The 27741-nt window shown below is 38.7% G+C and overlaps 1 protein-coding gene across 4 annotated transcripts in view; it reads left to right on the top strand.

Moving 5' to 3' along the window:
• Nucleotides 1-27741, top strand: part of ZNF385B (zinc finger protein 385B) — a 110125-nt gene that overhangs the window by 29033 nt on the left and 53351 nt on the right. Inside the window, exon 1 of one of the 4 annotated variants that reach the window (XM_030241890.2) lies at nt 2291-2327. The exons of the other annotated variants lie outside the window; for them this stretch is intronic. The gene's annotated coding sequence lies outside the window, so the exon portion shown is untranslated. Of the gene's footprint in view, nt 1-2290; nt 2328-27741 lie in introns of those variants that run through there. 4 annotated transcript variants of the gene reach the window in all.

Raw genomic sequence — 27741 nt, 5'->3', positions numbered from 1 at the left:
GACATAAATAGTAATAGAACGCTCATTTTCTGTGATTTGAGTATTTCAATTACTTTTTGTTCTGTGTAAGCATGATCATCCTTGGTAGGGAGTAAATTACAAAATTACATTTTATAGGATTCCATTGCTTTTAAAACTACTATGTAATATTTCTCTCATTTTTTTTACCTAAACTGATGAGTGATTATTGACCATAATTTTTTGTTACTGTCACCTTATTTAACTTTCTAAAAACAAGAAAAAGGCCTGGAGAGGTGCTTTTGTTAGGCAGAATCTAAAATGAGTGCAGAATTTAGCTTAATATGATTGAGTTGATGAGATTTCAGCAAAATCGGTTGCATGTTTGCATGTGCTTCAGGACTGTTATTACAGCTACTTCATAAGCATTTATCCCTTGTCCTTTTTCTCTTCATATATGTGTCTGTGACATTCTTTCTATGTTTTGTTTGGTGATCATAATTTTATACCTTGGATGCTAGATTCTTTGTTGTAGGGAGTTGCTTTCTGGTTTTTCTAGACCTTTGTTTCTCTGTCATTTTGTATGTTCAGATACAGTCACAACAGTAATTTGCTGTGTTGCACAGAAATACATGTTGCAGCAGGTTTAACAGAGAAGCCTGAGAGAAATCTGGTGATTGGATTGTTCCTGTTGTTCATTTACTTGATTTTAGCAATCTGTATTTGGAAATGTGTTCATGCTGTCTGAAATTGAAGCAATCCACATCTTCCATTCAGCCTCAAGATGTTTTGTTAAACATCACCAGACACAGTTTCCCTGTGCTACCATTATCATGGTAATGTCTAGATTTGCATTTATCTTTGGCTTCCCAGCATGGCTTATCTGAGAGCCCACAGAAAGGGTCACTCTGCAGGGGCAGTGCAGACAGCCCAAAAATCTTCTGTCTCCTGGGAGACAAGACATAGGCAGTGGACAGTCCATGCTGGCCAAACATCATCTGCCTGCAGCTCTGGCTAGCAGCTGGCAAGCCAAAAAATGCTTTGCTAGCTGAGAGAGAAAAGTGAGAGTCCAAAAAATGGTGTCAAGCCTTTGGGGACAGTTGGACTGGGATTAAAGTAAAGGAGAAAATTCTGTCTATTCAGGAAGTGGGGGGAAAAAAAAGAACAAAAACAAAACAAAAAGAAAACCCCAATGAATAACAAACCCCCAAACGAACCAAACTCAACTAACCAAAAAAGTTCCAGTTTTAGCCCATCAAAACTGCTTTATGCAGAACATGCAGCTCTGTTACACTGAGAGAAAGAATCTGTTGAGAAGGGAAACCCAATAAAACTTGCAAACTTGTGCACCAAATAAGATAAAAATTTTGGCAAGAGCTGAGCAGTACAAGTGCTGGCAAGGGAGGGGCAAAGTCTGACCTGCAGTGGTACCAGTGGCTGTCTTGACCCTGCTGTCAAGGAAGCAGGGACCAGAACTGAGTCACAGGGACAGGAGACAGCAGTGGGGGTCAGGAAGGATCGTGGAAAGGGAAGGTTTGGGCAGGACTCTGAACTTGTGGGAGTAAAGAAGGATAATCCATACATACAGGAGTAGTCTGCTGTCACTTTCCCAATGACATCTTCTAAAGAGTAATTTAAAAAGGAAAGATGAAGCCACATGTATAGGTAAGCAAGAATTTCAGTGATGCAGCACTGATAGTGAACAGTGGGCAAATAAAATTTGTGTCAAAGGTTTGTGTTGATAGATGAGTATCCCAGATGCATATACAGATTTATTCATTTTGCAGGAGAATATTTGGGTTTGTTCAGTACTTGAAAATTTGGCCTTTGGGGAGAAGATGCTTTTATGTGCTGAATTATTGAAATGCTTTGAGCAAAGTTTAAAATTATATTCTATGGCTGTAGAGAACATTGACATCTTTTGGATGACTTATTCAAATATTCTTATGGTTGATGGTGTATTTGTATTTGAATAAATTCAGGAAAGATTTATCCAAATCTGTTTCAATCCAGCACTGCTGTAAAGAAACAGAAAAATTTAATCATTTCATCACTTAAAGCTGCTTAAACCTTCAGGGGAAAAAGGGTTACTACTTAAATTTCAGATGAAAGGAGTGTTTTGTGAATTCATCTGTGTCATGTATTCATACCTGAATTAAAATGAGCCATGATGTACTGCACTTTCTCAGGAACGTTACATAAACTTCCTTGTTCTAAAACATGCACAAGTTTGAAATGTGCAAACAGAAATGAAAGAAACTTTGCCGTGGTTTCTCCACAAGCAGGAAGCCTAATATTTACACAACAATCAATAGAGTAAAGAACATGGAGACAAGCAGCACTCTCTCCTTCAGCTGTTGGTTTAACTGGTAAGAGAAGGTAGGATCTATCTGAACAACAACTCCCTTTTAGCTAGACCTGTTTGCTTGTGGAGGGGCTTGGCTTGAATTCTACAGAACCTTGCTGGCCATGGACTGGAGTTGTGCAATTAAAACAAGTGATTGTTTTTCAGTATGTTATAGTTGGAACAGTTTTCTCTTGCTTTAATTTCTGGAATTTTGATCAGGTCCTTCAGTGGTGTTTTAGAGAGACTCTAATGAAGATTAGTTAAAGAAAAATCTGATCCTGATACAGCTTGCTGTGCAGAAAGAAAGGAGTTTCTTTATGTATGATTAACTTACATATTTCTCTAATTCTTTGCAGTCATGTTTATTTGTTTGTCCTGTGTGCCTTCAGGGACATTTTTGTCCTCACTGTGAGAGGGAAGGTAAAAGTGCAAGAATGCACTGACCTCAGTACAAACCAAAAGGGACAAGAAAGGACAGGGGACAGTATACTTTTATTTCTTGTTATTCTGTGATCTACAAGCCTAATGTTATTATCTCACAAGAAAAGTTGGCAATTTTCAAGCAAGCCAAAAGTTGCTGAATCCAGGAACCTGTAAGAGGAAGATAAACATGTCTCTTGTTTTCATTATCCTTCCTGTGAGAACTCAGACAAGTATTGTTCTTCCCTAAGTTCAGTGGGTAGGAACATTGCTAGTCACATGTGCTACCTGCAGAGAATGGTTTACAGGAAAACCTGCCTGTCCTCAAACTCCTGGAAGAAACCTGTCCATTGGAATGAGAGGAGGAAACTGGGATATTGGGGCTGAGCTAAATTTTCTGGGTTTGAGAGTGAGTGGACATTTTGCTCTCTTACCCTGGTGGTGTTTTCCTGTGCTGCACTGGTTGTAGGGACCAGGTATGTGAAGGTGCTGGCTATGGCATCAGGTTTAGATGTCACATGCTCCTTTCAAAGGCTGGTCAGAGTTTCTGGGAGGTGGCTGAAATATCTCTAAGGCAAAGGTGAGGATAGGGGAAATATGATTTTCAACACTTCAGAAGGTACATCAATAAACCAATGATTAGGTGGACAGGCTTAGCAAATTCTTTCATGTACCAAAAGTCATTGAATATATGAGAAATTCCCTCAAAATTTTAGGATTCCATTGCAGTGGACAGCTTCAGATAATCTCAGTCAGGTAATATCTATCAGTTTTAATTTGTTCAAGCTTGTATGCACTCAAGTAACTGAAGTTACTTATAATAGCTGTTCTCAGAAATAACTTGAAGTTTAAAGCAATAACAAATTTAAACTAGGCAAGGAAAACTTCAGCTAACAGATTGACATAAGTTACTGAGAAATGTGATGTTGCAATAAAAAGTAATGTGCAAACCTCTTAGTTAAATGTGCTGCCTGTTTTAGTAATACAAACCAGATAGTGAAGTTCAGCCTATACTATGAAACTGAATTTGATTTTGTAGTCTTTGTGGTTGAGGTCTGTTTCATTAACAGTTACTAGCAAAGAGAAATGTACCTCAGTCTTCCATGTTTCAAAGTATAGTGTACCCCAAAGAACTTTTACATGCACCCTTAGGGCATAAATCCAAACCCATGTCCAGTGTTCCCTGTTAAAGATTCCTTTACTTGAGGTAGAGACTGGTATGACAGTGATAAGGGCAGTCATGCACAAGTGATGAAGCATCTCACCATGATTAACACAGAGTACTTCCTGTATGTTATTTTCAAAACCCACCTGCTGGCCGTGCTGGAACTTCATGTCCATGCAGAACTTAATTTGCTTTGCTTTCTTTGTTAGCACCTTCCCTGTATGGCTGTGCTTGTGTGGTAATTGTATGAAAGGAGAGAGAGTTTCATGTGCAGCTAAGCTACTACTTTTGAAGTGATTTTTATTTTTTTCCCTCTGCTTTTAGCAAGTATTTACACAGTAACTAAAATGTATGCCCTTGGTGATGCTGTGATTTGTGCTAAAATGAAGTTGATAAGTACAGAATCAGATTGTTCTTTGTAGATCCTTGTGGGGAACCTGAAGAAAGACAGAGCTTTCAGAATGGAGGAAAGAAAATTGCTTTTTGAACTCTTCCCCTTTGTCACTGTACAACAATACATACACTATCAAATGTCTATCCAATGAAAAGAATGCCCAAGTTGATCTTCCTACATTTAAAAATAGGATTACAAGTATTGCAGACTCTGGAGACATAAATTACTTTTTTGTTGCTTAAGATGACTTAGGAATACAGCCCTACAGCGTTATTGGGAATGCAGTTCTTGCTGCCATGTATTGGAGACCTTCATGAAACTCAAGGGCAGAATGCAGTAGTTCCAGCAAGTGGCTGTCACATAAGTCAGGTACAGATTAGCTTCTCCTTTTGAAAGTTCTACATATTTATCAAGCAACATCCAGTGATTACTTTTTAAAAGGAATGTGGAAATATATACTTTTGTCTACATTTCTTGGCTTTTTAGGTTGATGTTGTGATGGTTGTTTTTGGTTGTTTTTTTTTTTTTCTTCAGGAAGTTTTAGAGTAATTCAAAGTGTTTTAGAGTAATTCAAATTAAAGCTTTTGAAAAGATTGAGGAATAAGGATAGACTCAGTCCTATGGCTTAACTGAAAAGTACTTATAAGCTTGTGTGATTTTGATGGCCATGAAAGAGTAGCTGTTCAGCCAGTAAAAGATGTAAGGAGGTGAGGGAGTAGGGTGTCCATCTCTCTTTCCCATTCTTTTTATAGCTTATGGCATCTGTGGAGCTATAAATCTGGATGATCAGGTTTTAGAAGGTTCCCTGTGACAGTTGTCCTTTACCCTGAAATTTTTATCTGGCAATGCTGGTTTTGTTGGAAGCTTTGCTGCCTGCTGCAGTGGGATGAGGAGTTGGCCTCTGAAGGGGTATGTTGTATTTCTGTCATGCTGTAAAACAAAAGGCTGGTCACCATCTCCACTGCCCATCAGTTGCTTCATGTGCTGCAGGTCACACTCTCCCAGGGCTTGTGCTTCTGCTCAAAGTGCCATGGCTGGCTTGCTCAATGTTTATTCTTTACTCATATGATTTCTCTAAGGCTAGTGGAATTAATCTGTGTGAGAGAATAGAAATAGGATCAGCAATCCACAAAATCTGGTCTTTGTCCAGTTTAAATGGAAGATAAGTAAATTCATAAAAGGGAGGGGGGTATTTTCATTTTAGTTTTGCATCTTGAGTGCAAAGGAGTCCATGGGGAGTGATGTACATTTCTGATTGAGTAGAATTCTAGCTGTAGAACAAAATTAATCAGTTTTTCACTGAGCATACTCAATAGTAAGAGACATCAAGATGAGCAGTGTTAGAGACTACATAATTACTCCGTGGTTCTGAGTTCTTTAAATTTTAAAATTATGGTAATTATCACATTTGAAATACATTTTATAAGTTTTAATATTAAAAACACAATTGAAATACAAGTGAAACTGATATTGAAACACATGAAAAAAGGCTGCCCTCACTAATTTCATTACTCTCTGATATTCCCTTAAAAGTCCTAAGCTATTTGATTTTCCTGCCTTTCCCATGGGTCACTTTGCTTTTGCTTTATTGAATAGACTGCTTTGGATATTGGTTTTCCCAATATTAAGCTTTTGAAATACCATTCATTTCTTCCATCTCATCATTCCTAATTATAACCACAGTGTATCAAACTAAGGGACAGTCTTTGCTTAGGTATTTATGCCTCAAACATTTGTGGTCCAGAAAGGGGTTCAGATAGTCATTTCCTTTTAAATTAATCCTGATATTAGAAGTAGAAATGGTGTTGTCTGGTTCAACTGAACAGTCTTTTAAACCTCACTAAAATATTTATTTAAAAATTGTTTATTTCAAGTCAACTCACAATACTTTATGAACAGTGCTTGCCCCACAGTGAAGTTAGTGACTGGTTGTGTCCTGGTCACCAGGATCATAAAGGTGACACTGGGAATTCTGCCATTTGGGTGTTGCTGTTCTGTTTCATGCAGCAGCCTTGGAGCTATTTGTAGTGGCATTCTCTGTGCATATGGGGTGCTTTGAAATACATTTCATTACATGAGAGGCCTTTAAGCCAAATGCTTAGTTCCAGCAGCTGTAAATGGTATCACTTTACTGTTTTAGCAGTCTGCCTGTGGGATTTTAGGAGCACTATCATTTTACTTTCTGAGTCCCTGGTCAAGTTTGGCCATTAAGAAATAGTATCAAATAATGGGATGGGATGGGACCCTATTACAGCTTAATAATAATGGAACAAACAAGCAAAAAAACCAAGTTAATAACTTCCTTTTACAGGATTCCAATCAAATTAAGAGTAAATACTTACTAAGCTGTGGTGTGATACTTAAGAGCTAATGATAGTCTTAATGTTCCAAAGATAGGTGACTGGGATCTGAGTAGCATTTGGAGTTAACAGGAATGAGCAGCTTTTGTGAACCAGGAGGGTGAGCTGATTACAGAAAAATAAACCACAGAACACACATTCAAACTTTCTAATACTTGGTCCAAATAGAAAAGATTCATCCAGATACATTTAACATTCTGAGTCTGCAAACCTATGGATTTATTTGCTCCTAGCTGGAGTTGTAAGATTTGGGAAATCCTTCTGTTACAGCTGCCTGAGAAGTACTTTGAGATGTAGTTATGCAAGTGTAACAAAAGTTGGGATCTCTGTTCTGTCTTTGCCTTTTAAAATTAAACAAAGGAAATGCTTCTGCTTGAAAGAGAGGAATTGCTTCTTGTAAATCCAAACGTCAGGGATTGAAGTCCTAGGCCCTCAGAGCAAAGAAAGTGTAAGAAATATTAAGAAGCATAATAAAGTTTCTACAAAGTCGGTATTTTGTATCCAATTGTGAGTCATTCAGTACTTAAAAGTTATGCAATACTGTCAATTATGAATACAAATCCAGGGGGAATTTGAAGGCCTTTCATCAGAATTTTAAAACCATGATACCCTAAGGATTAACTCCCTACGGAAATATGAACATAAATAATGATGTATCTGCTACTGACCTCTGAGAAAATATACAAGCTCCAATTCAATTGTGTCTGGAATGTTTGTTCACACCAAAAGGATCAAAAAGATGAAAGCTGGACTTGGTAGAAGGGCAGCAAGGTTTCTTAACTTGAGCTATTTCAAGGCCATTGCATGGTGGCTGTGGCAGCTCTCCCATGCTCTGCCCAGGCCCCTTGCTCCAGGGCAGCACTGCAGCTTCTCTCAGCCAGACTTCTTGAGGGAAAGGCTTCCCACATCTATGCCTTCACACCAAGAAATCACCTTTTCACAGACTAGTGCAGCAAGGAACTTCTTAGCTGATACAGCAAGAGAGTGGTTAAGTCTCTGCTTTTAGTGGCTAATGCTAGAAGTTGCTGGATGGATCTGTAGGTGTGTTTGCCAGTTTCTGCATCATTCTTTGTTTTTGCGATTTGATAAACTTTAAAAACTTTATGTATTCGACCTCTGTTTACTCTTTGTCTTAAATGCAATTCTCCCTCTGCTCTTATGTAGTCTGAGAGCCCTACTCCTTCACCCCTGGCTTATCCAGACACTGTTCTTTATTTATGGTATTTAAAAATAGAAATATAGGAGCTGAAATACTAGGCAAACTGCTAGCACTGCAAGTCAAGAGTTTATAATAATTTCAGGCATGTGAAGGAAAGAGTCATACTTTGTCTGAACAGGTTACATGTCTGGTTTTTTCCTTAGGTTTCCTTAAATAAATTTAGCTGTGCTTCCCATTGATGTTAGTGCAGTGTACCTCACAACAATTTTGTGTGAATAGCTGCTAGGTTTTAAATACACCATTTCATTATGCCTCATATGTTATGAATGTATGTTGATCTTCAAATACATCAGTTAATCATCAAATACATCAGTTAATACATATGTTAATCATCAAATACATCAGTTGATGTTATCAGTGTCTTACTTTGCTTCTTTTTGAGTTCCATCTGGAATTTTTTTCATTGAAAATTCTTTTCCAAAAGTCTTGCCCCTACAAAATAGTCTTTCCATACATCGCTTTTTTTTCTGTCCCATTGCACACTTCTTTAAATTGTGTTTCAGCAAAGATTTTATTGCTCCCAAGGTGAGAGCAATTCCAAACATGTTTGATAAAAATACCATTGGGACAGAGCCCGAGGCTTCCACTCAACTTATTTCCTTTTCTCTTTGAGTCTGACCTCATTTTGTGGTGTGTGGACTTCTTTCCCTTCCATTCAGCCTCGACTGTGGGGGCGCAAGGATCAGAAATGTCACTGGGGTTTATTATTATTATTTTCATCATCATGGGAGGTGGTGGACTCACCTTCCCTGGAGGTGTTTGTGAAAAGATGGCCTGTGGCACTTAGTGCCATGGTTTAGTTGACAAGGTGGTGTTTAGTCATATGTTGGACTTAATAATATCAAAGGTCTTTTCCAACCTGGTTAATTCTATTATTATTATTATTATTATTATTATTATTATTGTTATTGTTATTATTGTTAAGATCTGTCTTTTCACTTCAGCTCTCCTTTTCAGAGAGGAGTAGAACTGGACTTGGCAATCTGTCAGCAGTGATGTGCCAGATGCATTTCTCTGTCTGTAGCTGGGGCTGTGAGGTGGCCCAGACTCCGAATCCAGCATGGGTGGGGTGGTGCCCAGGTCAGCCTCCTGCTGTCCCTGAGGGATGCTCCTCCAGTGGGTGCACTGTGTGCTGTTGTTGGCATCCCTGTCACAGGGGCTGCTGCCTCTCTCCTCCATCAGAGGAGAGCACTTTCTCCTTCTGAAATGAGCTCTTGTCTTGCTGGGCATCTGCCCAGGTGATTTGCCTAAGATGTGCAGTCTGTGTGATTGAGCAAGCCTGGAGCAGGACCTGCTGAGGCAAAGCTGAGGCTGGATTGAGGTAACTCCTGAGTGGGCAAGGAGCTCATTTAAAATATGGTCTTGCCCTCTTTTTGATGAAGTTGCTTTTATATTCCTACTCCTTCTGTTTGTTGTTATGACTGTTTACATCTTGTCCCTTAGCCCCTAGATGAGTGATGTCTGACATGCTCAATTGTGTCTTCTTCTCCCTCAACTGACAGAAAATTGCTTTTTCAAAAGAACAAAAAGTAGTAATTTTTAAGGATTTTTTCCACCTTTTCTGTAGATAAGAATTTTTAAAACTAGAGTCAATCTGTGTGTTTAATTTTAGTTTATCATTAGAATGTTCTCACTCAGCTGGAAACTCCCAAGCTGGAGGAACAGACCTCCACTGTTACAGCCTGCCTGCCCTTTCATATATTAACATTTAATATTTTTGCTCCTGTGTGAGCTCCAAAGTCAATTCAAGGCTTCTTAGTAAAAGCAGACTTTGTCCAATGTGAGCAAAAGCTCATGATTGTCAGTGTGAAGTGTTCTTTCTGAAGTGTCAACAAAATGTATTTTGGCACAGAGGCCAGGTTGTTGAAAGCTGAGGGTTCACAAGAGGCCACGGTAGAGGTGAAAGGAGCCTCAAGTGGGATGTCAGGGTGTGGGGAGCAGAGTCAGGGGGCTGAAAAAATTCAGTGACTGGGAAAGGGTGTGCAGGAATCTTTCAGAAGGGAGACCTGGTGAGGAGGAAGAATCATTTGTATCTCAGTTTTCCTCCTTCTCTTCTGAGTTTTCCCCTACTATTTGTCTCACTAGTATATTCCTCCTGATTGTTGCTGGACTGTTCCTCTTGCTAAACTGTTCCCTGCACCCTACTGGAACAGATAAGTCAGGGTCTGCTCATGGGGGGGCTAAAGCTGCTCCTGCTGCTGGGGGAGGATCAGGCAGCAACCCCTGGGAGTAGTTTTCGTGTTCATGCTACCACCAAGGTGTTGGGAGCAGGGCAGCCGTGTCAAGTTGAGGGTGAGGTGAAGGCTCTTGAACAGGAAAATATTCTTTCAGCTGTTCCTGACAGCTGCTTGCTCTGTCTGTGGGATGGCTTTGCAGGACAAGGTTCTGATTTATTGTGTTTTGTTGGTACCAAACCAGGGATAATCTGGTATTTATAATTATCTTCAGAAATTCTCTGACTTCTCAACAGGATTTAAGATAGAAAAGTTAATGCTTACTTTGATCCCATGCATTCTGTCCTCTCAGGAGCTGTGGGGAGATGGAGGGATTTCAAAACCTAGGACTGGAATCTGAAAGATGCCAAGTATCCCAGGGCTAAGTGCCCTCAATTCCCATCAGTTGCAAGTAATACTGTAATTTGAGTTCCTGGAGCAGTGAGCAGTGGGATTCAGCTGTTAGTCTGAGCTTCTGCACACACTCTGTACAGGAAGGGTCATACTGGAGAGAAAGCAATCTGTGTGCCTAGAGGGAACAATTCAAGGAGGGAATCCCTCATTTTTTTCCTAGGCTGTGTTGTGTTTCTATGGATGAAGCAGCTCTTTGCATGAGGTGGTGAAGCACTTTACTTGGTGAGGAAGATGAAGCATGAAGCTTCTTTATTTCCTATCATTTTGAGACATAAGAAGAGAAAATACATATGTAAGAAGAGAGAATAAGGTAAGGGTCTTTGTGCAGTGGCTGTTTTATCCTTCAGGGTATGGGGCTGGAGTTGTCACCTGCTGTGTTTGTCTTGTGCCACAGTAGGGAGACAGTCTCCTTTGCCTCTTCAGTAGCAGCAGGACTACAGTGGGCAGGAGGAAACACAAGGCTCTTTTGTCTTTGCCTTTTTTTGGGGTTTTTTGAGCAAGGCTCTGACTCAAAACTCAGTATTGAAAACAAATTCCATTAGAACCTGAGACTCTGTACTGGCCAGCAGCATCCTCTTACCAAAGAGTAACCATTTCTTGAGAGTTAAGATGGCCATTCAGCTGTTCTTTTGTCTCTATGGCAACTTTAAGCAATAACAGAACAGTAGGTGATGTTGTCAGCCAAAAATCTGTAATGTTTGATTGTTGATAGCAACAAAATGGATGGCAGTGCAGGGTCACTTAGAGCCAGTAATTGATACTGCACCTATGGCTGAAGTGTGACAGCATGGGACCCTTTAAAGCAGAAAATAAACCAGAGAAAGTAAGGCTGATGCAATTGGCATTTTTTAAAATAAATTATACATGAGATTCTGCTTTAAAATTCAAAACTGTGGTTTACCTTCCCTAATGGAATGAATTGCATGGGAAGTGAAGAGCTCCTTGTATGTACAGTATATGGCACCTGGAGAGCAGCTCAAGCTTTCTTCTCAGTTCCTTGATGGACCAGAGAACTGAGCTGCTTTAGAAAAGTAGAGTCAGGTCCTAAAGGCAATAAAAGTTCAAGTTGTCATCTAACTTCAGTGTTGGTCTGAAAAAGAAAGTATGCTCATAAAGAAAAGGCATTGCTTTTCTTAAAACTAATAAAATAAAAAGGAGTTGGGGTGGGATTATCATCAGTTTTTTATCTTAATCTCATGGTGTTGGATTTGGAACTTTTACTGACATGTAAAATTAAAAAAAATTCAGGGGGAAAAAGCCACGAGAAAGTCAGACTGAACACTGCTGAGACTAGTGCTGGAAACCAACTATGAGAAAAAAATTTCAAAAGGATAATTGATGATAAAGCAGGGAGAATAGGAATTATAACAGTTTTTATGTAGAGACATCCTAAATAGGGAAATCCATTCTTAAGAAAAAAGTAGTGACAGATGTGTTAATGAAAATCAAACTCTATTATTTTGACTAACTTTTGTCTGATATTTGACAAATCTATGAGAACTGCTGGTGCTGGATGTATTGTGGGAATTCTGCCTCTTAATATGTATGTATGCATGTTGTCTGTGCAGTGTGCACCAAGACACCTTTTGCAGTCTTGAATTAGCTGAATTTGAGTGCCACTTGCTCCAGTTAAAGTATTGTATTAGTGCTCTGTATTTTGTGAAAGTCTCACTGCATTTACTGGAAGTGGGGTTCCCTGTTGTTTTGAACTGATATCTGTTGTTGTCTGTTAGCAAAGGACTGTTGTCTGTTTTTCTCCTCCATGAGAAAGATGGAGGATGGAAAGTGCAACCAGCTGTTCTCCAGAGCTTACTGGGCAGCATCAAACCAACCCTATTTTGATGCTGGCAAACAGAACAGTTTCATTCACTGACAACAGCACAGGGTACCACCTGATATCTCTTAGACTTCAGAAAACTGGACAGATACTCATGTGGTCCTTGGTTACCATGGCTCCAGTTACACCTGCTTGTGCCCCTCTTAAATGAAGATAACATTAGTGTATTTTATTCAGTTTGTTGTATTCTAATAATTTAGCCTACTTGTACTAAGAAACACATGCAACTCTTGCTTAAAATTTTATTTCATTATTTGTTTTCATTTGTCTCAGATGTGAAACTTTCTGAGCAGTCTTTTGGGTCTCAAAGTGTATAGATAAACCCAAAGCACACATTTAATTCAAACCAAATAATAGAGTTCCTGAAGTTCCCAGTTATTTTGACTTAACACTCATAATGAACCTGGAATTCTAATCTACATCATCATCAACCTTTCAAATATCAATATGTTGTGTGACAAAACTTAAGCCGAGCTCTTACAGCATGTATCTAATTTTTTTTGCTTACAGCTTCTTCTGCTGTGCCATTTGAGACCAGATCTGTTTAAGGGAGCAATGCAGCCACTGTTGTGGTTAACACTGGAACATTTCTAAGGAGAGCACTGTTAAAAGCTATTTATTACTTGGTGTTAACAGCTCCCTAACAGTCTTGGGAAAAGTTCAGAACTGGTTAGAATGAACTAATGAATTTTTTGTCTTGCTTATTGTCTCTTACTTTTTTTGTGAAGTTTATACAAATATGTATCCTTCAAAAGATGGACCAATTAATAAAGCTGTCTTTGTGGTCAGCACTGATGTGCCTCTCTACAAGGGGTTTCTTCCAGATCAGAGCTTGAACTTTGAGTGAAGCTGCAATGATGAAAGGTGGAATAGTTTCCAGGAAGGCTCCCAGGACCGCAGGCCACCATGGGTGGGGTGGGGACCTCAAGGCAAGGTCTCCTGCTTTGCTGTGAGAGCAAAGCGTGGGCACCTGGTGCTGAGGGGAGGTACCAGAGACATGGGGAAGAGTGAGGCACCCTGCAAATTCTTCCAGTTTTGCTGTCAGCACATCACTGTGATGTCAGCAACTAAGAAAACTGTTTGGGATTTTTTTTTACTTTTAACCTACTCATTCATTTTTCTCATACATTCAACTATAGGTAAAGCAATACAAGGTGAGAGAACGGTGAGAATCTTTTTAAGAGTGAAATCAGCTTGGGTAAACGTTCTTGATGAGATTAATTGATTCAGGTCACTGCCAGTGGGGGTCTGCAGTTGCCAGGACACTTAATGAAATGAACTTTTTTTAAATGAGGGATAGGACAGCAGTAGCTCCTGAGACTGACAGGCTCTTTTTAGCAAAGTGGTTGTATTGCAGGTTCTGGAGGTTCTTCTGTACCTGTTTGCTCTCCTGAGAAGGGCAGTTGTGTATGTAAAGGTGCCAAATGTAGGTCTGTCATAGGAACTGAAGGCCACCAGGTAACTCCAGCCTGGCCTCCAACTGAGCACTGCCTGCTTTAGTCAGTGTCCACTCCGGGTCTATTCCGTAACTCAAATCTGCTGACTCGATCTGTGACATTTTGTATCCCATTTTAGTTCTCTTCCCGTTTCTTGACTCCTTTGGGGAGCATTTCCCTTTTGGCATATTGTACCTGTTAAATCTCACCAATTCTGTAAGTTGTTCAATCTACAAGCAAAGCTATGATTGTACTAAATTCCAGCCTTATAAATGCTTATGAAAACTGAAAGTTGTATGTAATTCTCTTTTTTTTTCCTGTTATTTATCATCAGTGACAATTTTCTTTGCAAGCTCAATACACATTTATACTTTTGTAACTCTGGCTTTTCCAGCAGAATCAAAGAATGGAGCAGTGGGATTCGAGACCTTTAGGGGAAAGTGGTTGATATATCTGTATTGTTTTTACATTTATTAAACAGAACAGTTTTTTCTTGCTATTGAAGGATGAGCCTTGAAATGCCTAAGCAGTTGTTATAATTCCATCAATTATTCTGCATCATTAACCACTATCATCCTTCTAATTCTTTTCCTCTATATTTTTTTTGAAGTAATTAAAGTTCCAGACTATGAGCAAGATCTTGACACTTGTCATTATTTTCTATCTATTCTGCAAATATCACATAATCTTTCCCACCATTCCTTTAACTGTGACATGTATTAGGGATTTTTGTAGCTTCTTGTCAATAGATCTGTTAAAAGATTTTTTTTTTTTTTTTTTTTTGAGATACTCATGTGTATGGAGAATACACAAAATTCCACGGAGCCGGTCTTTTTTTTTTCCCTTCTTCCCTGCCAGCTTTTCACTTACCTGTTCTTCTGTTCCTACTGTTTTGAGTGATATTTATAGTAAATGGATTTTCAAATAATGGGGTGTTTGACTGCCATTGTAGATTTAAGGTAGAATTCTTGTTTTATTTCATGTAGATGGATTGGATGACTTGAGATTCCATGATTCGATGATCAGATTTTGATCAAAATGCTTTGATGCACTTAGGAATAATGGCTGAAACTTGGTATCACTCTAGAAAGAGCAAATGTAAGTTCTTGGATAGATACCTTCCTGTGTTGCCACTTGCACAAATCCTAATGTCCCTGAATGAAAGCTCCTTCTGCTTTTGCTGATTCAGCTCCCAGGTCTTTGCGTGCAAAGCTGATTGTTACAGTAGATGTAAGGGACGTGCCAGCTAGCAGCTGTGCTCAGGGTGTTTCATCATGAACTTTGCTAGGAATGCATTAAGAAACATTAGCATTTAAAATGAGGTACAACTGATATTTAGGAATAAAATTTGTAAATCCTGTATTTACTGTGAAGATAAGCAATGCTGCTTTTGACTATGACGCACACTTGTCCTTAATATGAAAAAAAAAGTGTTCCTGAACAAAAGCTCCCAGTTCCATTACAGCTGTGGAACTTTCCATTTCATGTGCAGTGGTAGCATGACTCTGTAAAAATTGCTTTGACAAAAATAGTATATATATGAAGTGGAAAATTCCACTTGCAGAGTGAGAGGGAATCTTAGCAACCTTCTTTTCTCAGAATTTGCAACTACTCCTGTATTGAGAACTACTAAATTGTTCAGTTGTCAACAACCAGATTTGATGGAACTGTTAAAAGTTTTTCTGCTTTACTTCTCCACAGGAATAGGTATATAATTCCAGAATTAAAATAAACACTGTTAGTGTTTATATTGTCTTCTGCACTTCAAGTGGAAAAGACTGCAAGTACCATCAGAAAATAAAAATGCAAATTTGGAACAGAAATAAGTGTTCTTGTTTCCTAAGCTAGAGCATTTTACTCTGTATGGAGATACAGAGAAATAGAGAGCTATTTCCATCTATTTTTATATTATAATGCTAGGCTTTTGACAACTCTGTGGACAAAGGACTCGCTTTTTTCTGTAAAATACATTGCATTGGGGTTCTCATTGGTGTTAGCTGGTAACATATTCTTGTGGTTTTATTTGCTTCTGTGAAATTTTGTTTTATTGATCTCTTGATCAAAACTCATGATAAAGCATGAACGATATGGCATCCTTGAAATGAAGCAAGGCCATGCTTGTACTTCATAAGATGAATGACTATGAACACCTTATTGCAAATTGTTATTAACAAGTGCAATCATGGTACTCGTTGCTGGTCATCTAATCCTCTCCTTGCCAGAGCAGAATTGCTTCTCTTGTACATGCAGCACTCTTTTATTCAGTCTTGATACAAATGCATGTGCTGTTGAGAATCTCAAAATCTCTTAGGAGATTATTTCCGCACTTTGGTTCAGCTAAAAAAGGCTGCCACTGTGAACATTAAATATCTCTCAGAATAATCTTGGTGTCAAGAAGCTTTCCATGATGTTCAGACCTGTTTTTCTCACATCTCTTTATTTCAATTCTCCCTGTTCTCCAAAACCTTTCAGAATTCTTCACCTCAGAAGTCTTTTAAACACCTGAACCACCTCTAGCCCCTATATCTGTCATGTATTGTTCCAAGGGTGTCCATATACAACTTTTTGTGTTTTCTGTTTTTTGTTTTGTGTTTTCTAACTCAGACTCTTTTCAATTTGTAAATCCTTTCCCAGTTAAAAGGTATCTGCTGCTCATCACAATAAGCTTTATCAGAGATGGACTTATGAGTCCTTCCTTTGTGTAAAGCACACATGGATAGTTTGAGCTTTGTCCTTCATGCTGTGACCAGGTTATTAGGCTTCTCTTAGGCTTTTTCCTCCTTCACCTTAATTCCTACTCTTGCAGGTCTATCCCTTGCTCTTTCAACTCAAATATTATTTGTAAGTACATCAAGCATTTTTACTATTTATACCTTTTTCATATATTTCTCACTGCATGATCAAGGGCACTAAATTGTTCAGACAAAATGTCCAGATTTTTTTTTCTGTATTTTTTTTTTGTCTAAGTCTTTTGAACTCTGCACCACTGCCTGATAGAGTGATTTATCAATCTATACCTAGCTCAACACATGAAGACTGGGTGGTTTTAGATTGAATCACAGATTTTCTCTGCTGTTATATTTGAGCATATGTGTACAGAAATAGAAATACTGGGCAATGCTCATCATGTTCAAACCTCTGTTCTTATAGGCATCAAAGTTTGAAATCTCAAAGTCAGCTGCAGTTTTCTGATGCTTACCACACTGGAATCCAGTTGCTCTTAGGATTTCTTCTTATCCCTATTTTAAGTTAATTTTTCCTATCTTTCACAGTGGATCCCAAGAATTGAATAATTTGCTGCAGGTGAGAACTCATGACTGTTTCTCAGTTTGTGTTGGAGGCATATTTACTCTTCTTCTTTCATGTTAAATGATTGCTCTTCTGAAATCCTTTGTTGCAAACAATGCTGTCAAATCTGAGGGGGAAAAAAAATGTTTATGGCTGTTTTGTATTCTGGCTCCAGTGTTGTCTAAGGATAAACTGTTCTTTTTTTTTCTTTTCTTTCGCTTTTTTAATTCCAATTGAGGCATTGGTCACAGTAATCAATTCACTTGTATTACTTAATTCAAGTGTGTTCCATAAAGCATTTAAAATATGTACATACATTTCTGCTCTTTTATAATAGATAACATATTTGAGCATTAAATTTCACTTTGCATGTCTTTTTTTTTTTTTTTGGTGCAACACTGAAAAGTGTTTAATACAAGATGTTTGAATTTCATGTCCAAAAAGGTGATGTACAACTCTGTTGGCAAGTGTGAAGCTCTGTTGGCTGAAAATTGTAAGATTAAAAACTGTCTTTGCAAAGATGGTGAAATGGACCTTAAATTTAAAAAAAACAAAAAAAAAAAAAACCCACAAACCACCAAAGCTTGATACATATTGCATCTTTGAGGCAGATTTAGAATAATTTTCTCATCAATCTAAGCATTTTCCTATTGGCAAATGGACTTATTCTTCTATTCCCTCCAATATGACTATACTTTTTCAAGTGCCTAAGAATCTTTTCTTTGGAACCAACTAAGGTCACCATGCATTTTCCTGGTCAAAATCATGAAAGCAAGTTAATCCTAAATTCAATAATCTGATCTGCCCCTGCTGACAGACATAGACTGTAGTAGTGGAGAAATTTCTCCCAGACTCAAGTCAAATAGTTCCACTGAACTGTTTTGAAAATTCTGGAAAAAGGACACAGAAATTACAAGGGTGTAGGTACCACCAGTGGAGGTGGAGGGAGATCAGTCTCCTGGAGGTGACTGTGTAAAAAATATGGGATCCTTCTTCAGGTGATTGAACTGCAACTGCAGAATGCAAGTTCAGAGCTGCCTACTTCATCACCTGCTTAAGGAACTCCAGCTCCTGAATTAGGGGGTTAGAATCCTTAGGTTACATGGCACTGAGTGTATTCTGGGGTATGGTTTCACTCTGAAAGGCTGTATCTGCTGGGGAGATACGTGGCATGCATGATGAGCTGTGAAACTACGTCTGGTGCATGCACAGAAACATACCAGCCTTGACCTTAACTAAGGAGGCAGTGTTTGATCATTCCCTTGCAGATTTAGCTGCTGCTGCAGCAGATATTTATGTAAGGTGTTACAATTCAGGCATCTGCACAGAGATGGAGGGAGAGTCCAGTGGAAGTGGTAATGGAGAGAGGAGTGGGTGGGCTGTGGTGCCCTCCCTGCACTCCAAGTCACTCTGCACTACTCCCTTGCTGGGCTCCTCCTGCAAGTGCTGCCCTGTGGAACATCAGTTGTTCACCTCTTTGCACTCAGTGCTGGCATGTTTCGTGTCCTCAGTGGGCTCCTCTGTGCAGCACTTTGAGAACTCTGAGTCAGCAAAGAGCATGTAGCAGTTTCTGTGCATGTAGATCAAACTGAGGAGGTGAAACTGGTAACAAATACTTTGGTACCTTGTCCTGCCATTGCTTTGCACTGGGGAAGGCTCACTCTAGTGTCTGACCTGGCTGCTGCTGCTTCTACACACAGCTCCTCCAGCTGAAGTTATTCAGCCAAATTTCACACTTGTACTGCTGCTAATCCTGGTGATTCTCTGGACTTAAAAGGAAAGATGACAGATTTGCACTAGGGTAATAGATCCATGTTTGAATTATTTGCCAGATTTTTTTACATCACACATCGTAGCCCCAGATCTCAAGTTTTTAAAAGCAAGCTTGCTTCTCTTGGTTTTGTAAATATGGGCAATTAAAAGATAAAAGCAAAGTTATATTATAAAGTATTTTAAAGATTTCTTTGTGTCTAAACATATCAAATACCTCCAACTGTGACTTCCAAATCTTACATGAATAATTCTTTCTCCCAGAATCTGGGTAGCATTTCAGTGATTTTGCTTTCCCTTTTGCTGGAAGTGGCATTATAGCTACTAGAAACATCACTGGGGGTGGAAGCCACGCCTTTGCAATAGCAGTATTTTTCCTCCTTTGTGCTTTTTGCCTTCTCTTTCCACTTCACAAAACCAAAACATCCCTTCTTTGAATTTTATAGTTTCAAGTCTCATTGTTAAGTTTTGAATATTTTAGAAATACAAAGTCATATTTCAAACCATATGCTTTCTGTTAAGTGTGCATTGCCTTTCAGTCAGAAAATCCTCTCTTCATTCTTGCCAATCACAAACTATGAAGTGAGGTTAGAGATGTGTGGTACTCTTGAGAATTACTAAGAATGTTTGAATGTGAATTTAAAGCTCAGTGATTGGGAATTTCAGCACATTCTTAAATCAGGCGTCAGAACAGGGAGGGGAAAAAAAGTGAAGGGTTCATTAATTCTTCCTCACTACTCAGAATTACAGGCTCAGTTATTTACCACAGCATATAACCAGGGATTTAGAAGTGAAAGGGAAATACACTACCTGTTCCAGGAGGCAAGCTGGAGTCTTTCTGATGCTTAGATTCATCTTTAAACTAGCATTTAGGATACTGAATATGAAGTATTGATTATTGCTTTTAAAAGTAGAGTGAAATATTACACTTTTTTTAAGATAGGGAAAAGCATTGTTTATTAGAACTAAGGGAGAGCTGCCTTTTAGTAGAAGAAAAAATGACAGAATAGCCATCTTGCCTGGTTTTTAATTATGCAGCAAAATGTTGCAACATGATAACACCCCAACCAACCAGTAGTGAAAGCAGCTCTGAAAACAGGATTGAGTTTTTTTCTGTAAGATAGCCTTATCAGGATATTTATTTTTATCTAGCATACTGCAAGGGTTTGAAAGTTCTTCTAAAGAAACCCTAAAAAGAATGCAGCTGCAAACTGTCTCATGGCAGAGGCAAGTCAGGAAATGTGGCAAGAATAATTTGGCTAACTATAAAATTCCTACAGACTCAAGCACAAGAGCTGTATGTAGGGGTTGGAAATAGAAAAGGGTTTAAATTGCTAAGAATGGTGAAGAAAGAGCAACATGAATCTGTAGGAAAAAAATAGAAAATAAAATGAGACTGAAAGAAGCATCAAACATAAAGAAATCTTTCTCTAAGTGCATTTACAAAACTTACAGAAGACTAAATTAAAATTTGGATTGTTATTGTGAGAGTCAGATAAAACCAAAAGTTTGGGTTGCATAGAGCCAGTTTGTAAATCCTTTTTGTTAGAAAGAACAGTGACAGTTGCCAATATAAACAAAAAAAAGCCTGCAAGAGCAGGTCAGAGTGCATCAATGGATGAAAATACAGGTCTGTGGTACTTGTAAAAGAGGCTCCAGAACAGTGATAGAGCTGATGGGGTCACAGTAATTTTAAAAGAGAAGAAAAAACTGACTAACTTTAAGAACTAAGAGGTTATCTTCCTTTTGAAGAAAAGGAAAAATGAATTATGCCAAAACATGTAAAGGAAATGAGGAGCTGAGTAATAACCAATGCAGCACAGGAGTAGGAATCCCTACTCTGGGAATGCAGGACTGGATTGCTGTGTTCATAAGGTGAGCTTGAGATAACACTGCCATGTTGTCAGCTTAAACAGACACCATCCTGAGAGAAATAACCAGAAACACCAAGTGGCAGGCATGAAATTTGACTGTTACACTGCAGGGAAGGGGACAGCAAGTTCAGATGAGTCTGGATGACAGTAAGATACATTGGTGCGCAACAAAATTTTTCTTTTCTGCTGCCACCAACTTGGTACTCTCTGTTTCCCAACCATGACTTCAGCTCAACCAGCTCACTGGGCTGCTTGAAGGCAAATTTCTCTTTTGTTGGTTTGTGTTTGTTTACAGCTGGTCTGATTCCCTGTGCTGGCTCAAGGGGAGTGCTAAGAGGAGAGGAGCAGTGAGGCTGCCCAGCCTGCTCCTGGTGTCATCATGGAAAGCAGGTGCAGGCTGCACAGCACATTCTCAAAAAAAATGCTTTCAACTTCTCTGTGTCTTTATTTTGAGCATAGTGTTTGATTAATTACATTTAGTTAATGAAATAAATCCAATGAAAGTGGTATTAATTAGTCTCTGGAAAACTAGAAGAAAAAAGAAGCCTTTTTTTTTGAAAGGCTTATATCAGTTGAAGCACTGTTCAGTCAGTTCAAATGTGTGGGTAAAAAAATTCCTATTTGGTCCAATCTCAATTTAACAGAAACATTCTGTTACCTTCTTCTTTTCTTTTCTTTTTCTGAAGGTAGGCTGAGGGTAGAGTTGTCAAAGTTCATGTCATACATTCTTTAAAAACATAATGGCATCAAAAGTTTTCATGTCCCAGCCTTGGCAGGGATGGAGCACTGCTATACCCCAAGACAAAATAAGGTTTTTAGTCAGGTACTGGTGTTTAATTAATGTTCAATAACATCACAAATGCAGCTGTCTGGGCTAGCAGATCTGTTTATTTGAAATCTATTGTCTTCCTTCTCCCTTTATAAATAGAGGGTAGATAGCCTATATTTTAATTTTATAAATTTTCAAGTTCTTACTTATTCATCAGTGCTGACTTTGAGAAGAAGTAAAGCAGTGCACCTTAATTCAAGAGAGACAGGACTGTGGACTTTGATCTTCTGAATGCCATGACCCCATGCTGTCTGTAACCCTGTGCTCCAAGGTCCCCTTTTATGAACTCTTCAAAAAATTCAGATACCATTTCTTTTCATTTTTTGTTTCTTCCTTCCCCCAGAAGTTATTTTAAATGCAGCTCTGTAGCAGATAGCTGGCTAGTAACCCTTTCAAGTTTAATTCTAAGAAGAATAGCAATGAAAAAGCCAGTGAAATTCAGTTTATCAGTCTTTTAGGTTATATTTTCATGTCAAATAGCAGTCTGCCCTCCTTCCAGGGTCAAGCTGCAAAAAACTCACACATTATTTTGAGCAGGAAGGGACCTACAGGGATCCTCAAAGTCCAGCTCCTGCACAGGACAGCCCCAAGAATCAGGGGGCACATTTGAGACACACAGTGTGCTCTTCTCACAGATCATCAAAGCTAAACACACAATTACAACAGCCCAGGTTTGTTCAGGCTTGATTGTTGCTCACTGTTTCTCAGTACCCATAGTCACAAAAGCACCATGGTGAAATGAAATTATTATTTACCTCTGAGTCTTAAGCTGTTTGTTTATATGTGTACATGTATATGCTGAAGTGCTGCAGAGGTGGTGGATTATACCCTCAGTGACTGAAGTAAGCCCCATGGCACTGATTAATAGTGGTTAGCCTTTACAGGACTCCATGGTCTGTGTTTTATCATGCCTTTTGGCTTGCTAAAATCATTCATGATTGTGGGGTCACAGCAAAAACATAGGAAGCTTCTCAATAGTGTAAGGCACTGGTAAATGTGTAGTACTTGCCTTCCTTTGCTGAATGACCTACAGAACTCTTGTGCTCTTTGCAGAGGCAGGTTCAAGTACGTTTCTTTGCGTTGTTAGGGGAGAGAAGTGCTAAGCCTGGCTCCTGCTCTAATCTGTGGAGTGAGGTCTCTGCACTGTTTGTTTCCAGGTGGTGCTGCAGGATGCACTGGGAACTTGTAAAGCTTGAGCTCTGCCTTGTCCCTTGCTGAAGGTGTTCAAGAGTGTGGGCTCTGAAAAGCAGTCGATGTAGTATGTCATCTGATTAGGAGGAAGCTGAAATCCTCCAGGAAATCTGAAGATGTTCTTTTTGCTTTAGTTAAGGGCAACAGCTAGAAAAAAACCTGTATGTGTTTGATCTCTTTTGGACAGGTGCTTGTGTGCTGCATGGCCTGTGCTGTGGCAGAGCAATTAAATTCAATGTGGAACATGTCTAGACTACATGGACAATATCATAAAGGTTTTTAAATCTGCCTTTCTTACCGGTATCATTTTTTTTTATTTCTAAACAGAAAGATAGTGGTTCTTTGAAAAGCATGTGCTCTTTTAAAAGCATATGGAAATGATAGCAAGTAAGATTGTGACTGATGTTGTGATGGTTTGGATGGAAAAGGGGTGGACTGAATGTACAAACTTCTTTTGAAATTTCTGAAAGTTTGAAAATTGTAATTGGAAGGAAAATAGATTTCATTTGGTGGAGACCTGGGTTTCCTTTGCCAATGTATTCAAGAGACCTCTTTGAATAACTTAAATTAGTTCTTGCAGCAATATTTTATCTGAAGGATTATTTAAAGGGCAATATCAATAGAAAAACTTAAAAAATAAGAAGCAACTTATAGGAGATGTGTAGGAGATGGTGTGTTAAGCAGGAAAAGCAAATGAGGCACGAAATTCTCTGAGCTGTGATGACGTTTAGGAGCACTGGAAATTGTCTAATGTGGTTAAGGGATCAGACACATCTGTCAGGATCTATGTGCCTAGACCCCTCTTACCTTTGTGCACAGCCCTACTGAGCTGGTGGGTTGGCATATTGAAGGGGAATAAGGAGCAAGAAACCAGAGGCAAACATAAATCTGTTTGTCCCACAAACAGCAAGGGATTCCCTCAGCAGCATTCCTGGTGACAGACTCGTTTGGTTTTTGTGGGTAGCAGCTCAGTACCTCCCAAAAGCAAGCCTGTGCTGAGGCTCACTGAGGGCTGGATGGTGGCCTCAGTGGTGCCAGAATCATGGGTAGGAGCTGGATTTTGAGAAAAACTGGGTTAAATGAGAGTTGAAGGGATAACAGACTCTAAAAAACTAACTGCAATTAAGTGCTTTCCTCCAAATGATGAAACATTCAAGGCAATATATATTTGGCTATTTTGCTCTTGTTCTTTATGAGGGAAGCCTCAGTTTGTAAGAAAACTTGTGTTTCCTGATCCAGAAGGGAAGAGAGTGCAGTGCTTAATCCTGGGACGATTACAGGCTTGGTGCCCATGCACTGAGGAAAACAAAGGAGACTGTTACAGGAGTTGCACCATGCTCTGCACAAGAGTGTGCCTTCAGTACTTGTTACCTGATGTGTTTTCAGTCAAGGGTGACAGCAGCAAAGCAAACACCTTCTTTCACTGCGTTTGGGTTGGGACAGTACATAAGGCAAGGGTGGGGGCTGGTTTAAATTAATCAAGTAAAAGGATCCTAAGGATTTCACAAAGATCTCCATTAGGCCAGATGGAAGGAGAACAGAGAGCTGAAAAAGATGCAGCTGTTTTTTCTTTTATACTTAGAAAACTTCAAAGTGAAAACAAGTCCAAAGCAATGTTTCCTAGAAGCAGATAAGAACAGAGGGGAGGGGGTAATGCTGCTCACTCAGTCTGTGAAGAACAGGGGGAGAAGCTTGACCCATCCAGAGGATTCTGAGAAGAACAAATAGGGATAGACTGCAGAACTTCAGCTGACCTTAATTGAGGCCAGAGCACTGCATTTATAAATAGTTGTTACTGGTTTATTAGAAAAACCCAGCTTACTGAACTTGATCGTGTTAAGCCTTGACATGGCACTCTATTTTTTTCAGTCAAACAAACAGTCTGGGTTGCTTTAGAAGTCTAGAGAATTGTCTCTGTTAAGAAACTAATGGCAAATATTTCCATAGTATCTACAGATAATAACAAATTGCAATTGTACTTCAGCCAGCATGTTTCTTCTAAATATAGTAAAGGATGTTTTGTAATTGATTTAATTGCTTAGACTTGACAAGGAGCCAGTGCTAACAAACTTGCTTTGATAGCAGTGTAGTGATTGTGGCATTGCTTGGCTTGGGAATGGAAATGCTGAGAAGAAATGTGAGAAATGAACAGTGAAGCACAACTGCTGTAAGCTCTGCTGCTCAGGGTGCAGGTGTGCGGGTCCCGAGCCACGGGAGGGACAGGAGGAGGGGACAGCAGCGTGAGTCACACGTCCTGCAAGTACAGGAAGGACAGGGCTCTTCCTGGAGTTAGGGCAGGGAATTGTAATGCAGTTATTTAGGGAAAATGCAAGATAATCTGTTCCACTTCTAATTCTTGGACTTCACTTCCTACTCCATCTGATCTGGTGTCTTCCATAAAAAACCTTTGGGGATTCCAGTTGTTATTGAAAACTATTAGAAAGGCTGCAAGAAGAATAAGATTTTTCAGCTTTCAACTGCAAGAAGAATAAGATTTTTAAAAATTAATTTTTTAGCATATTTGTCTCTAAAATACTGAAATTCCAGTTTCCCATTGTTTTGTCTCAGTCTCCCTCTACAGCCCCCTCTACCCAGTTGACATCATTTGTCCACATATGTGATTTTGATATACTAAATGTAGAGATTAGGCAAGAAGTATCAACACATTTTTTTTCAATACTCATTATTATAAGAGAAATATTCAATATCAGTTTTTTCATTATCTGCCTGTAAAGTATGTGCATAATATTTATGATCTGTAATATTTTTTTAATTACCATCTTTCTATCGTAAGGCTTTAGAAATGGAAAATAATTAGCTAGGCAAAGGAATATTAACAATTAATCAAAGTCGAAGTAATTCTAAATAATCAACTCATATCTCAATGATCTGATCCAATGAAGATATGCTTACTTGTCAAGCTTGTTCTACTTTTAGAATTCTTACATGAAATTACATGCAATATATAGCTATAGCTATACAATTTTCTAAATGAGTTATATATAATTATAAGTATTAGGTAAGTGATGGTTGACTTTCTGGATTGACTAAAAGCCATTCATTTCAGCAGCACCAGAGTTCAGTTTATTTTTAGTGTTGACCTAGTTGGTGGAAGCCTGCATGCATTTGAAATATAGAAATACCCCATTTCCAGGCATCCCATATTATACAAAAGGAGAATATGGAATTCTGATAATATACCCTCATAGACCATTTCTATATTGATAATAATGGGAATACAAGCTTCATGCCCAAGCATACTGGGAATCACATTTTAATTTTTAGGGAATTATTTTTATAATCTGACATGTTTTAGGTTAGTAATGAAGACCTTACACTACAATATTTAAATAATTTATGTGTTGCACTGAAGTTGCATCAAAAGCCTCTGGGTTTCCTGAAACATCTACTGAAAAAATAAACCCCAACTGCAGTGCAGAATATTTGGCATATCACTTTTTATCCATATGTTGCTATGGAAGGCTGGACCTGGACCAATGCTTTCTTAACACTTGCCTTATGAATGTTCCATGCAGGGGTTCTTCTTTCATTGAGTAGCCATGATTTCTACAACAGTTGTTGCATTTCCTTGTGGCTCCTGAGAAAAGAAAACAGCACATCTTTTGAGGATTTATCTGGTTTTATTTGCTAGGCACTGATAGGTGTGTATAGTTTGGTTTTTAAATTCATCAATAAGCAAAGGACTATTCTACTGATATCTGAATAACATTTAGGAGACATGAATACAGTACACTCTCCAGGTTTTAAAATATGTGTATCACTAGCTCTGATGCTAATCATGCCAATTCCCAAAGGAGCTGCATCCTCATTCATGAGTGTTTTACTTGGTGTGGTGCCCAGAGGGCAGAAAGCTTGTTAGCATTTTTCCTGTTGTCAGCTAGGGGCTGTGCCATGGCACACATATTCTGAGCTTCTGCTTCAAATTACTTGTAAAAATGAGTTGCCAGGATAGTGAGTTGTCTCTTAACATCATATTAGTTTGGGAAAATGTGTTGAAGCAATGGTCTTATCTCTCATGACTTCTTGTGACAGGCTGGAATCCACATGGGTGTCATGGGTCTCATAATACCATATTATAAAAAAGAAATGTTTGGTCTGCTGAGTGAAATGTGAAAACAGTTCATTAATTCTGTATTTACTAACTTTTTTTGTATAAGGGGAGTGCATGTGTTAATAGTCACCTTCAAGGGTATTACTAATGAGATACTTCTAGAATAGAATTTTTCTTAAGTGTTTTGACATCAGCACCTGCTGTTCAGAAACTCTGAATTATTTCATTTGCACTTAACTTGTTTTTATGGGTTAGTCTTAGGCATAAACAGAAACAGATGATATCCTCTAATACCCTTGAATAGCTGTAAGTTAACAAATGAAATTGGAAAGTTTCTAAATCCTCTAAACTGATCATACTGGAATGGAAAAATGACTGATATTAAGCCTTGTGAAAAATCTCAAAGGCTAGTGTCCTGTAAATAGCCAAACAACAAAATGTAGTGACTTACAAGGGATTGGTTTTTACCTGTCAGGTAGGGGGTAAAAACTGTAGGGGAAGCAGAACTGAGGCCTGATGCAATGGGGCCATCAGATAAAAGGGAAGAAAACTGAATCTTTCATCATGTAGTTAGGTGGAGGGATCGTTATAAACATAATTTTTTCTACATATCGTTCCCAACAGTAGCATATAAGCAAGTTTAGGAAAGTCTGGTGTAAGTTGGGCTATTTTAGCAGTGGTTGGGGGTTTTTGGACTGTTTTTGTGAGTCACAGGCAATAGAGCTGGAGAGATTTTTATTCTGTATGAAAGCCCTAGGTACCACCTCTGGCTGTCACCTGTTTATAAAGCTGGGTTTCTTAGCCACATGCAGAAGTAAATATTTCTGAAAATGTTCAAAACTTCCACTGACAAAACAATAAACTGTGCTGACTCTGTAGGGTCCAAGAAAAAGCTCCTAGGTGAACACATGCAGAATTGTCTCAGAATCCTTCCAGGGAGTTGCTTCCACCTTC

The sequence above is a fragment of the Serinus canaria genome, chromosome 7 (assembly GCF_022539315.1).
Source record: "Serinus canaria isolate serCan28SL12 chromosome 7, serCan2020, whole genome shotgun sequence".
Taxonomy (NCBI): domain Eukaryota; kingdom Metazoa; phylum Chordata; class Aves; order Passeriformes; family Fringillidae; genus Serinus; species Serinus canaria.
The sequence above is the reverse complement of the archived record's forward strand: the minus strand, read 5'-3'. Positions and strand labels throughout refer to the sequence as shown.